This window comes from Dasypus novemcinctus, chromosome 4, assembly GCF_030445035.2.
Source record: "Dasypus novemcinctus isolate mDasNov1 chromosome 4, mDasNov1.1.hap2, whole genome shotgun sequence".
Classification (NCBI taxonomy): domain Eukaryota; kingdom Metazoa; phylum Chordata; class Mammalia; order Cingulata; family Dasypodidae; genus Dasypus; species Dasypus novemcinctus.
In genome coordinates this window covers 168,594,325-168,607,688 of record NC_080676.1, presented here as the reverse complement: position 1 = coordinate 168,607,688, position 13,364 = coordinate 168,594,325, and positions in this window count along the sequence as shown.

Below are 13,364 nucleotides of genomic sequence, written 5' to 3'. Positions count from 1 at the left end.
AGGAACCCAGGAAGCCTGAGCCCTGGCAGATGTCGGCAGCCATCTTGCTCCAACACGTGAAAATGGACTTTGGTGAGGGAAGTAACTTATGCTTTATGGCCTGGTATCTGTAAGCTCCTACCCCAAATAAATACCCTTTATAACAGGCAGTAGATTTCTGGTATTTTGCATCAGCACCCCTTTGGCTGACTAATACACATACAATACAATCTATCCAGAGTGTATTATCAATGGCTTTTAGTATAATCACAATGTGGTGCATTCATCACCACAAAAAAAATTTAGAAAAATTTGATTACTCCAAAAAGAAAAATTCCACACCCCTTAGCAATCCTTCCCCAACCCTACATAACCATTAATCTAATTTCATCTTTATAAATTGATTTGTATCTATTTTATAAGATGGACTCACACAATATATATAGTACTTAGTGTCTGGTTTCTTTCACTTAGCATAATTTTTTGTATGATATTAACATCTTGTAGTATAAACATATATTTGTTCAGTTTCAAAGAAAGATGGTCTTACATATACAATTTAACCCATATGCATATATCACATGAGGGTAACTAGCAGTACATACCCAGTAGTGGTATCTCAGGGTCACATAGCAAATTTATATTCAACTTCTTAGGAACAGCCAAACAGTCCTCCACAGTGGCTGTGCCATTCTACATTCCCACCAATAGTGAATAACTGTTCCTTTCTCTTCATAGCGTCTCTAACACTTATAGTTCCTTCTTTTTAATAGTGGCCATTCTGACAGGTGTGAAATGATGCCTCGTTGTAGCTTTGATTTGCATTTCCCTAATCATTAGTGATGTTGAACATTTTTTCATGTGTTTTTTCACCATTTGTATTTCTTCTTTGGAGAAATATCTGTTCAAGTCTTTTGCCCATTTTTAAAATTTATTTAATTTATTAATGTATATCACTCATACATAAACATAAATAAACAATAAGTGTATAGTTAATAGTTGTGAACTTAAAAAACAAACATATATAACATCATACAGGACTCTCATAACTCACCCTACCTCCAATACCTTGCATTGTTGTTAAAACTTTTTAACTAATGATTAAAGAGCTTTGTCAAAATATTACTACTAACCAAAGTATTTTCCCCCAACCAACCCTATTGTTATTATCTTTATATCATTTATTTATATGTGAATACACATAAACAATAAGTATAGTAAAAGTTGTGAACTTACAAAGCAAACATGCATATCATCATACAGGAGTCCCATACATCAACTCTCCACCAACACCTTGCATTATCGTGAGATGTTTGTTACAAATTATGAAAGAATATTATCAAAATCTTACTACCAGTTATAGTCCTTATCTTACATTTGGTGTGTTTTTCCCCCAACCTACCCTATTATTATTTTTTAAATGTATTTCTTATGACAGAAGTTGTAAACTTATAAAACAATCATGCACATGTGCAGAATTCTCAAACAACATCCCTCTATCAACATACCACACTGTGGTGGAACATTTGTTATAGATAATATCATCTGATTGTTACCACATCCATGGTGGACATTTGTCTTTTGCCCATTTTTTAATTGGGTCCTTTTTCTTTTTATTGTTGAGCTGTAGTACCTCTTTATATATCATCGCTATTAAACCCTTATCAGTAATGTGATTTCCACATATTTCTCCCATTGAGTCTGCTGTCTTATCATCCTTTTGGCAAAGTCCTTTGTGGTGCAGAAGTGTTTAATTTTGAGGTGGTCCCATTTATTTTTTCTTCTGTTGCACATGCTTAGGGCATAGGATCCAAGAAACCATGACCTATCACAAGGTCTTTAAGATGTTTGCCTACATTTTCTTCTAGTATTTATGTCCTGGCTTTTATATTTACATCTTTGATCCATTTTGAGTTGATTTTTGTAGGGGGAGTGAGATAGGGGTCCTCTCTCACTCTTTTGGTTATGGATATCCAGTTCTCCCAGCACCATTTGTTGAACAGACTGTTTTGTCCCAGTAACATGGATTTGGTTGTTTTATCAAAAACCAGTTGGCTATAGAAGTGAGAGTTTATTTCCAGACTTTCAATTATATTCCACTCATCAATGTGTCAGTCTTTATGCCAATACCATGCTGTTTTGATCACTGTAGCTTTGTAATGTGTTTCAAGGTCAGGCAGTGAAATTCCTCCCACATTGCTCTTCATTTTTAGAATGATTTTGGCTATTCAGGTGCACTTTCTCTTCCAAATGAATTTGTTAATTGCCTTTTCTGTTTCTGTAAAGTAGGCTTTTGGAATTTTTATTGGTATTGCATTGAATCTATAATCAGTTGGGCAAGGTGGACACCTTCATGATATTTAGTCTTCCAATCCATGAACACGGAATGTCTTTCCATTTGTTTAGGTCCTCGGTGATTTCTTTCAGCATTTTTTTGGTAATTTTCTGCATATAGGTCCTGTATTTATTTGGTTAAATTGATTTGTAAGTATTTGAGTCTTTTGTTGCTTTTATAAATGGAATTTTCCCCTGATTTCGTCCTCAGATTGTTCAATACTAGAGTAGAGAAACATTACTGATTTTTATGTGTTGATCTTGTATCCTCCCACTTTTCTGAACTACTTTTTTTTTTTAAACTCAACTAGTTTTGTCACAGACATTTCAGAATTTTCTAAATATAGGATCATGCATTCTGCAAATAGAGTTTTACTTCCTCTTTTCCTATTTGGATGAGTTTTTTTTTTTTCTTGTCTAATTGCTTTAGCTAGAACTTCTAGAACAGTGTTAAATAATGATGGTGACAGTGGGCATCTTTGCCTTATTCCCAATCTTAGAGGGAAAACTTTCACCCTTTCCGCATTGATTATAATGTTGGCTGTGGGTTTTTCATATATACCTTTTATGATATTGAGGAATTTTCCTTCTATTCCTATCTTTGAAAGTGTTTTTATCAAGAAAGGGTACTGGATTTTGTGGAATGCCTTTTCTGCATCAATCAAGGTGACCATGGGTTTTTCCTTCAATTTGTTAGTGTGGTACATTATGTTAATTGATTTTCTTATATTGAACCACCTTGCATATTAGGAATAAATCCCACTTGCTTGTAGTGTTTAAGTCTTTTGATACGCTGTTTGATTTGATTTGCAAGTATTTTGTTGAGAATTTTTCATGTATGTTCACTAGAGAGAGTGGTCTGTAATTTTCCTTTCTTGCAGCGTCTTTATCTGGCTTTGTATTAGAGTGATGTTGGCTTCATAAAATATGTTGGGTAATTTTTCCCTCCTTTCAACTTTTTGGAAGAGTTTAAACAGGATTGGTGTTAATGCTTCTGGACATGCTTGGTAGAATCACCTGTAAAGCTATCTGATCCTGGACTTTTCTTTGTTGGGAGATTTTTGATGAATGCTTCAATCTCTTTAAATGTGATTGGTTTGTTAAGTTCATATATTTCTTGTAGTGTCAGTGTCAGTTGTTTGTGCATTTCTAGGAATTTGGCCATTTCGTCTAGGTAGCCTACTTTGTTGGTATACAGTTTCTCATAGTATTCTATTATGATCCTTTTATTTCTGTGGGGTCAGTTGTAACTTCCCTCCTTTCATTCCTGATTGAATTATTTTCATCTTCTCTCTCTTTTTTTTTTTTTTTTTTTTTTTGTTAATCTAGCTAGGGGTTTATCAATTTTATTTATCTTCTCAAAGAATCAGCTTTTGGTTTTGTTGGCTTTCTTGATATTTTTCTCAATTTCATTTACTTCTGTTCTTAACCTTTATTATTATTTTTTTCTGCTTGCTTTGGGAATGGTTTGCTATTGTTTTTCTAGTTTCTCCAGCCGTTTAGTTAGTTAGGTCTTTGGTTTCAGCTATTTCTTCTTTTTTAATATTTTAATATAGGCATTTAAAGCTATAAATTTCCCTCTCAGGACTGCCTTTGCTGTATCCCATAAGTTTTGATATGTTGTATTCTTGTTTCCATTTATCTCAATATATTTACTTTCTTAACTTGCAATTTCTTCTTTGACCCACTGATTTTTTTAGAGGTGTGTTGTTTAGCCTCCACACATTTAAGAATTTACCTTTTTCCTGTCTATTATTGATTTCCAGTTTCATTCCATTATTATTGGAGAAGGTGCTTTGCATAATTTAAATCTTTTAATATTTATTAGATCTGCCTTGTGACCTAACATATGGCCTATCCTGGAGAAAGCTCCATGGGCACTTGAGAAGAATGTATAACCCACTGAGTTTGGATGCAACATTCTGTATGTGTCTGTTAGGTCTAACCATTGATTATTGTTCGAGTTCTCTGTTTCCTTGTTGATCTTCTGTCTAGTCATTCTATGTAATGATGTGAGTGGTGTGTTGAAGTTTCCAACTATTACTGCAGAGATGTCTATTTCTCCAGTTTTTGCCAGAGTTTACCTCCTGTGTTTTAGGGCACCCTGATTGGGTGCATAGATGTTTATGACTGTTATTTCTTCCTGGTGGATTCTCGCTCTTAATAATATATAAAGGTCTTCTGTATCTCTTGTAACCTTTTTCATTTAAAGTCTATTTTGTCCTATATTAGTATAGCTACCTCTGCTCTTTTTTGGTTACTATTTGTGTGGCATGTCTTTTTCCAACCTTTCACTTTCAGCTGGTTTGTATCCCTGGGTCTAAGGTGAGTTTCTTGTAAACAGCATATGGATAGCTCATATTTTCTATCCATTCTGTCAGCCTATTATCTTTTGATTGGGGAGTTTAGACAATTCACATTCAATGATATTACTGTAAATGCATTATTTAGTTCCACCATTTTATCCTTTTGTTTTCATATGTCAAATCTTGTTTTTATCTGTCATTTTACTCTTGGTTTTACTGTACTTTCTGCTATTCTTTTGCTATAGTCTTCTCCAAGCCTCTCTCTCTCCTGTCTTTTCCTTTCAGGCTATAAGGCATCTTTTCATATCTCCTGGAAATGTGGATTCTTTATTACAAATGCTCTTAGTTTCTGTTTGTGAATATTTTAAACTTACCTTCAAATTTGAAGGACAATTTTGCTGGATAGAGGATTCTTGGCTGGCAGTTTTTCTTTTTCAGTATCCTAATTTTATCATACCACTGTTTTCTCACCTCCATAGTTCTGAAGAGATATCTACACTAAATCTTGCTGGGCATCCCTTGTATGTGATTGTTTGCTTCTCCCTTGCTGCTCTGAGAATTTTCTCTTTTTCTTTGACATTTGACATTCTGAGTAGTATGCGTCTTGGAGTAGGTCTATTTGCATTTATTCTGATTGGAGTACCCTGTGCTTCTTGGACATATAAGTTCATTTCTTTCATGAGAGTTGGGAAAATTTAAGCCATTATTTCCTCCAATACTCTTTTGGTCTCTTTTCCCTTCCGTTCTCCTTCTGGAACTGACATGACATGTATGTTCTTGCATTTCATGTTATCATTCATCTCCCTGAGCCCCTGTTTGATTTTTTTCCATTCTTTTCTCTTTCTGTTCTCTCTCTTCTATTTCAGCTGTTCTCCCTTATGTATCATTTATTCTTTCTTCAATCATTTTGAGTCTGCTTTTGTATGCCTATGTATTAGTCAGCAAAAGAGGTGCTGATGCAAAATACCACAAATCTGTTGGCTTTTATAAAGGGTATTTATTTGGGGTAGACGCTTACAGTTATCAGTCCATAAAGTGTAAATTACTTCCTTCACCAAAGTCTGTTGCCACATGTTGGAGCAAGATGGCTGCCTACGTCTGCAAGGTTTCAGCCTTCCTCTTCCTCTTAAGGCTCTGTGGTCCCAGCTTCTTCCAATATTGGCTGTAGGCTGGGATAAGTCTCATCTCTCTCCCAGGGCTCATTCCTGTCTGGGCTCAGCTGCTCTCTTCTCTCCACAAGGTCAGCTGTAGACTCTCAGGCTCTCTCTCTTCCCAGGGCTTCTACCATATCTATGGAGCCATCTCTATTCTTTTTTGTTCTTCTCCTGTATTTACTTTCTGGGGTTCCAGTATCCAAAAACTCCAACTCCTTCCTCTGCCATGTGGGGCCCAATGACATAACCCAATCAAAGCCTTTATCGTAATTTAATCAAGCAAAAGTGAAACCTCTGAATCCAATACAATCTGATATGCCCAGAAGAACAGAGCAGTCCACAAATATAATCCAATATCTATTTTTGGAATTCATAAATAATACCAAACTCCTATAGCAGTGTGTTTTTTATCTTGTCTATCGTGTATTCCATTCCCCTGTGCTCTGTTACTTTTCTATTCAGATTTTCAAATTCTTCTTTGTCCTTGCCTATTAAAGCCTATATCATCTGATAAAACTACAGCTACTCTGGCTTTTTTTTTTTTTTTTTTTTTTTTGTTATTGCATGTGTGGAATATCTTTTTTCAGTCTATCACTTTCAATCTATTGGTACCCTTGGGTCTAAGGTGAGTCTCTTGGAGACAGCATATAGATGGCTCAAATTTTCTTATCCATTCTGCCAGTCTGTGTCTTTGTTTGGGGAGTTTAATCCATTAACATTCAATGCTATTAATGTAAAGGAAGTTCTTATTTCATCCATTTTTGCCTTTGGGTTTTATCGGTCATATTTTATTTTCACCACTCTTTTGACAATTTTAGTTACTTTTACTGATATAACCTTCATTTCTAGACTCTCTCCCAAGCCTGTCTCTACTGTATCTTCTTTTCAGACTGTAACACACCCTTTAGTATTTCCTGCAAGGTTGGTCTCTGTTATAAACTCTCAGTTTCTGTTTAGCTGTGAATATTCTAAACTCACCTTCATTTTGAAAGACAATCTTGCCAGATATAAAATTCTTGGCTCAAATTTTTCTCTTGCAGTATCTTAAATATATCATACCACTGTCTTCTTGCCTCCGTGGTTTCTGGTGAGAAATCAGCGCTTAATCTTATTGGCTATCCTTTATATGTTATGCATTGCTTTTCTCTTGCTGTTCTCAGAATTCTTTGTCTTTGGCATTTGACATTCTGATGAGCATGTGTCTTGGAGTTGGTCTATTTGGATTTTTTCAGATGGAAGTATGTTGTGCTTCTTGGACATGGATATCTATGTCCTTCAATAGTGTTGGGAAATTTTCTGCCATTTTTTCTTAAAAAATATTCTCTCTAAAAAATAAAATAAAGTTCTTTGGGACTTGAAAAATGAAAAAATTCCTTGTTAAAAAAATATATGCCTCCTGCCCCTTTTTCCCTTCTCTTCTCCTTTTGGGACACCTGTGACATGTATGTTTGCATGTCTCTTGCTGTTGTTTAGTCCCCTGAGACCTCATTCAATTTTTTTTCATGCTTTTCTTCCCCTGTTCTTTTGCATCTTTGCTTTTGGAGTCCATTTCTTCAACCTCACCCATCTTTTCTCCTGCCTCCTCAGATCTGCTGTTATGATTCCAGTGTATTTTTTATTTCATTTATTGTACCTTTTATTCCCATGTGATCTGATATTTTTTTTATGTATGCTTTCAAATTATTTTTTGTGCTCATCCAATGTCTTAATAACCTTAGTCTCTTTAGCATCTCATTGAATTTGTTAAGGAGATTTGTTTGAATATCTTTGATTAGTTGTCTCAACTCCTTAATGTCATCTGGAAGTTAATCTTGTTCCTTTAACTGGGCCATATCTTCTTGTTTCTTGTTCTCAATTGTAATTTTTTGTTGATGTCTTGGCATCTGGCTTACTAGATGTCTTTATTCTGGGTGCAGTTCCTCTCTTTAATTTAGGGCTTTCTTTCCCTTTCTCCCTTGCTGGTTGTGTAGTAGGAGCCAAGGATGTAATTGGTGCTGTAAGTTGTGGAGGTTCAAGCTGCCCTCATTTCCCCAGGGAACAGACGAACTTTCTTCTTTGCCAGGGGTAGGGACAGAGCCACAGCTGTATGTAATAATCCAAGTTGTACAGGCCTAGTTGTAGTTGCCCAGAGAAAGTGAGGAAGTTACACACCCTTGGCAGGGATGGAGCTACAGATGTGAGCAGCGATCTATTCAGTCTGTACCAGCTGAGTGTACCTGCAGTTACCTGAATAGGCTGGTGTGGAACCTGCCAGCCTCCTCCCTGCCAAAGGTGGGGCTGAAGCCTAGGCTGGGGCTGCAGGCCAATCTGGGTGAAAGAAACCGGTCCCTACCATCACTGTAGTTTTCGGTTAGCCTGGCTTCCCCTCATGCTGGGGGCGGAGTCAGAATGGAGGCTACTGGCCTCTTTCTGACTTGGACAGGCTCAAACTTTAGCTGTTCCTAGGGTTATACTTTAGCTAGCTGGACTGACTCATCAGTAGCTGAAGTCGGTGGCCAACCTTCTCTTCTCCCATTTTTGGGAAATGGAGCTTTCAGTTCGAGCCACAGAACAGCTCCTGGGTCTGCTTGCACCACCAGAGTAGGATGATCACTGGCCTCCATGGTGTGGTCTGTATTTTCCCAGAGAGGCTGGCGCAGGTCCCCCCAGCTTCCTCCCTGTCAGAGGTGGGGCTGGGGCTTATGCTAGAGCTGCAATTTGATCTGGATGGGAAGAAGCCAGTCCCCACTGTGATTTTCAGTCAGCCCCGCTTCCCCTCATGCTGGGAGCGGAGTTAAGATGGCAGCTACCTGCCTCTTTCTGACTTGGACAGGTTTAAACTTCAGCTGTTCTCAGGATTATACTTTAGCCTAACAAATTTTCTAGTCAGTAGCTGAAGTTGGTGCCCAGTTGTCTCTTCCTCCCCCATTCTGGGGAGGTGGAGTTTCCAATTCCAGTCATGGAGCAGCTCCCAAGGCAGCTTGTGCCTCCAGTGGAGGATGGGCACCAGCCTCCAGGGCATGGAGCCTCTACTTATGAGTCTTCTCTGCAGGTGGGCAGTCTCCTCCTTCCATTCTTTCAAGGACATTGCAGGATGCTCTTCTGGTCTCTTGGAGCCCCCAAACAGGTGCTTTAGATAGCTCTGGGTGATTACTAACTGCCCTGTAGCTCAAACTAACTCTAGGATCTCCTTACTCTGCTGCTATCTGCTAGGTGTCTTTTTTAAAAATTTCTCTGCCCTTCCCCCCTGCCCTGTTGTCTGGTCTCCATGTCCATTCGCTGTGTGTTCTGTGTCTGCTTGCATTCTCGGCAGCACTGGAAATCTGTGTCTCTTTTTGTTGTGTCATCTTGCTGTGTCAGCTCACCGTGTGTGCCTCGCCACTCCTGGATGGGCTGGGCTTTTTTCCCACTGGGCGGCTCTCCTTGCAGGGTGCACTCCCTGCGGGTGGAGCTCCCCTACACAGGGGCATCTCTGCATGGCATGGCACTCTTGTGCACAGCAGCACTGCACATGGGCCAGCTCACTTCACGGGTCAGGAGGCCCTGGGTTCGAACTCTGGACCTCCTATATGGTAGGTGGATGCTCTATCAGGTGAGCCACATCCACTTCCCACTGGTTGTCTTTTAAGACTCATTTTTAGGTTGCCTTTCACTGCTATTCAATCTGTAACAGGCAAACCCAAAATCTGATTTTCAACTTCCAAGGCACTAGCAACTGACAAAGTTAAACACATTTAAAAGTTAATAGCAAAGTTAAGCACAGATGGGAACATAAGAGAGAATTCTACACTTACTACGCTTACAGGAAGACCTGCCTTTAGAATCACCTAAATACAAAGCTTTCAGTGTCTGTTCATGGCGAAAACCTCATGCAGGACCCTCCAGCTTTGTTCCTCCAAGAAAATCCCTGGGTTGTCACTAAGTATGGAGCTAAGGGGTCCCAAGAAGCCCTTCCCCTGACCAAACATGAATTGGGGATGTTCTGGGGGCTGCATTCCATTAGTTACTTTCCACAAGTGGTAAAGCCCTGCTGGGCCTTTTCACTGGAGGTATTCGAGTGTTACAAGGGAATAGGCAGGGAGCTAGGAGAGCCAGGGTAACCTAAATCATGGCCCAGAGGTCGGGGAGGTTTAATACACGGCCTAGATCTTAACTCCCCCTTCACTCCCCTCATTAGGCACAACCAAGTTTAGAGAGGTCCAGAGTACAGGCCAGGACCAAGTAATTGGCTCCCATGTTGACTTAAGAAATTAACGATCTCACCTGCGACATCAAGGGTCACTCTGGTTGGTGGTTCACGTGTGGCTTCAGGCCCCTTCTGTCCTCCCCTGGGCAAGGCCCCAGCGGTCTGGGTGGTGAGGTAGCGTGGGTCCAGGTTCCTGCTGACAGGGAGCCTGGATTCAGGTAACCCTAGGGTGACCGGTGCCTTTAATGGTAGCAGTTAAAAGGTGAGCCTGTCCCAGACCATGTGCCCGTCACTCCTCACCTTCTCCGTCTTGGTGACATGGTCTCGATCGTTGAAAACTGAGAAAGCTGCTTCTAAAAGGGAGTCAGTGGAAGTTTGGGGGCCCAGGGAAAGTTTCTGCAGCTGTCTGTGGATATCAGATGCAGAGTGGCTGGGTTGCCAGGTTCTGCCTCTGCGTAATTGCCTGGAGCTTATTGAAATTGACCTGACATTCCAGTTTGGTAGAGCATCTCCTCACCGCTTTAAGGAGACATGGCCACATGGTCCTGGCCCTCAGATCTCTCTGTCCTTCCCTTCTCTCTTACACAGGTTTAAGGGTTGTATACAGAGCCCACTCTTGGCCATACTATGGCCTCATGGTATGGCAGAAAAAGATTAGCCTCTTTCTTTTCAGACCACCATTAGGCAGGTTATCCTAATTAGAAGGCACCCTTTATCCTAAGGGAGGATGAAACAATCCATCAGTCTGGGTGGCATCCCACAGCTAGACCTGGTTGACCAGATTGCTCATTGAGCCAGGGTCCTGGGGTACCAGAACACGCTCTTGTCCCTAATTCCAGGGACTGGGCATCCCCAGAGCCTTAGACGGAGATGGCTGGGTCCAGTCCCAGTCCTTGGCTTCCAAATTGGGCTTTCCTGCTAGGAAAGGGCCTGGCTAGGGCTTTCTTTTGTCTGCTTCGCAGAGGTCTTGGGAAATAACAGTGAGCAAACTCATCTCATGACCAGGCCCAGGAACCAAGTTGCACGGTTAAACCTGACATTAGAGGCAAGTTCAAAATCAGAGACTGTTCTGTGGCTTACAGGCCAACAGCCTCAGGGCCCTCCCTGGAGGAAATAGATTCAGAGAACTTCAGGGCTTCCTGGGGGCTAAGGAGCAAACTTCTCAGCCCAGGGTGAGAATCTCTGGGCCTCGCTAATAAAACAAAAGAGGGCACAGACAGAATTTAATTAAAACTCATCAGACTCTGCAGGGGTCAGGGAGTGCCGCTTAGCTCTGTCTCCTGGCTGGCTCACCACATAATGTCACCAGATGGCTCTGGATTCTGGGCTTCTAGGTTCTTGGCTTAAGTTGCATAAAAGAATTTAAGAACACGCCATAAGGTAGGCAAGGGAGTAAAGAGTTTATTAAGAAACAAGATGAGAAAAGTGCCTGGTCTGAGGCATGGATGAGTTGCACACATGGGCCCAGGTCAGGGTTTTTAAAGTCTCCCCTCCTCCTCTCCCATAACGCTGGGGTGGGACCCCTGCTGTTCGCTGTTTTGATTGGTTGCCCCACCTGTCAGTTTATCAGGGGCCAATGGTGAGGCCTTTTGAGGGTATCCGGGGCTTCCCTTGACCCCAAATGGGATTCTTGTTCCAAATGAGATTTTCATTCCAAATGAGATTCTTATGGCCAGAGTCTCGCAAGATCTCTCAGGAGGTTTCCAGGCAGTCTCCTGGCCATTTGGTCTGCTGGCCGAGTGGTCTCCTGGCCGTGTTCCCCGCCAGCCGTGTGCTCTGCCCGGCCAGCCAGTTTTCCCCTTTCACTATACTAACCTCTCAAGACCACCGTGCTGGAGAGGCCACAGGGAGGTGCTCCCCACTCACCACCAAGGCACCAGGAGTGTGAGTGAGGCCCCCTTGGCCCCCTAGACCAAGCCCAGTGCCCCCGAATAAATCAGTGGCCTCAGTCCCACCACATGGGACAAAAATAGCCCCACCAAGGCCAGCCCAAATCCTGACCTGTAGAACCACTGGGATCTAACAGAATGTTTTTTGCTTTAAGCCACTAGGGTTGGAGTAGTTTGTAGCAACAGCAACTGGACTCTTCTGCTGTGTGACACGTGTGGTCCAGAACGCTGGCAGGAGGGGGTCAGTCTGATGATGGAGTTCTGGCCACTTCTTAATAAAGTCTTTCATTCACCTTTGGCAGTTGTGAGTAAAAACACACAAAGTTTTTAAATGGAGTATTCATGATTGATTTTTATTTATAGGGAATCTCTGGCAAAAATTAAGTGATTCAGATATATATTCAAAACTTTATTTTGTTTTTAGAAATGCTCTTAGAAAAATAAAGATTAGGGAATCAAATATAGGCCTACCTTCCTTTCACTTTCATTCAAATCTTCCCCAAAAGACTTAATCAAAATAAATTGTTGAATTTGCAAAATTTACCCCCAGAAAGTTATAGTCTCTCTCAGGAGCTTTCCTTGTGCTGCAGGGCTTGGCGGCAGCGTTTCACAGCAGTTAGAGTTGGATGTGGAGACAGGCCCCAGTTCAAATGTGCCTTTGACCCTCATCAGTGATGGCACCTGAGGAAGGGCCTCCCTTCTCTAGCCTCAGTTTCCCTCACGCAGGGAATGCCTGCTGCCAGCCCCCTTCCCCCTTGCCGGGCTTTCCACAAGCACGTGCACCCCCAGCGGAGCCTTAGCCCTGTCACTGGGGCCGCTCCCTGAGTCAGGGGTGGGTCTGCCAGCCAAACGGGGTGCATCTTGGGTCGCCTTCTGAGGAACCCTTTCCAGAATCCCAAACTTGGCTCTCCCCAGCAACACGGGTGACCAGAGCACACTGAAGTTGAGAACTGCTGCCTGAACATGGGCCCACGGCCCCCAAACCACCATGCTGCAGAATTCCCCCCCGAGCAAGGTGTGCCCTGGAAGAAGCCGTGAGGCCCTGCTCCCAGGTGGGATGGGAATGCACCCTGCTCCTGCCAGGAGGCCCCCGAGCCCACCCTGCTCCTGCCAGGAGGCCCCCGAGCCCACCCTGCTCCTGCCAGGAGGACCCCGAGCCCACCCTGCTCCTGCCAGGAGGACCCCGAGCCCACCCTGCTCCTGCCAGGAGGAATGCACCCTGCTCCAGCCAGGGGAGGCCCCGAGCCACCCTCCTCCAGCCAGGAGGCCCCCGAGCCCACCCTGCTCCTGCCAGGAGGACCCCGAGCCCACCCTGCTCCTGCCAGGAGGACCCCGAGCCACCCTGCTCCTGCCAGGAGGGCCCTGAGCTGCCCTGCTCCTGTCGGGAGGAGCCCGAGCCCGCCCTGCTCCTGCCAGGAGGAATGCACCCTGCTCCAGCCAGGGGAGGCCCCGAGCCACCCTCCTCCAGCCAGGAGGCCCCCGAGCCCACCCTGCTCCTCCCAGGAGGACCCCGAGCCCACCCTGCTCCTGTCGGGAG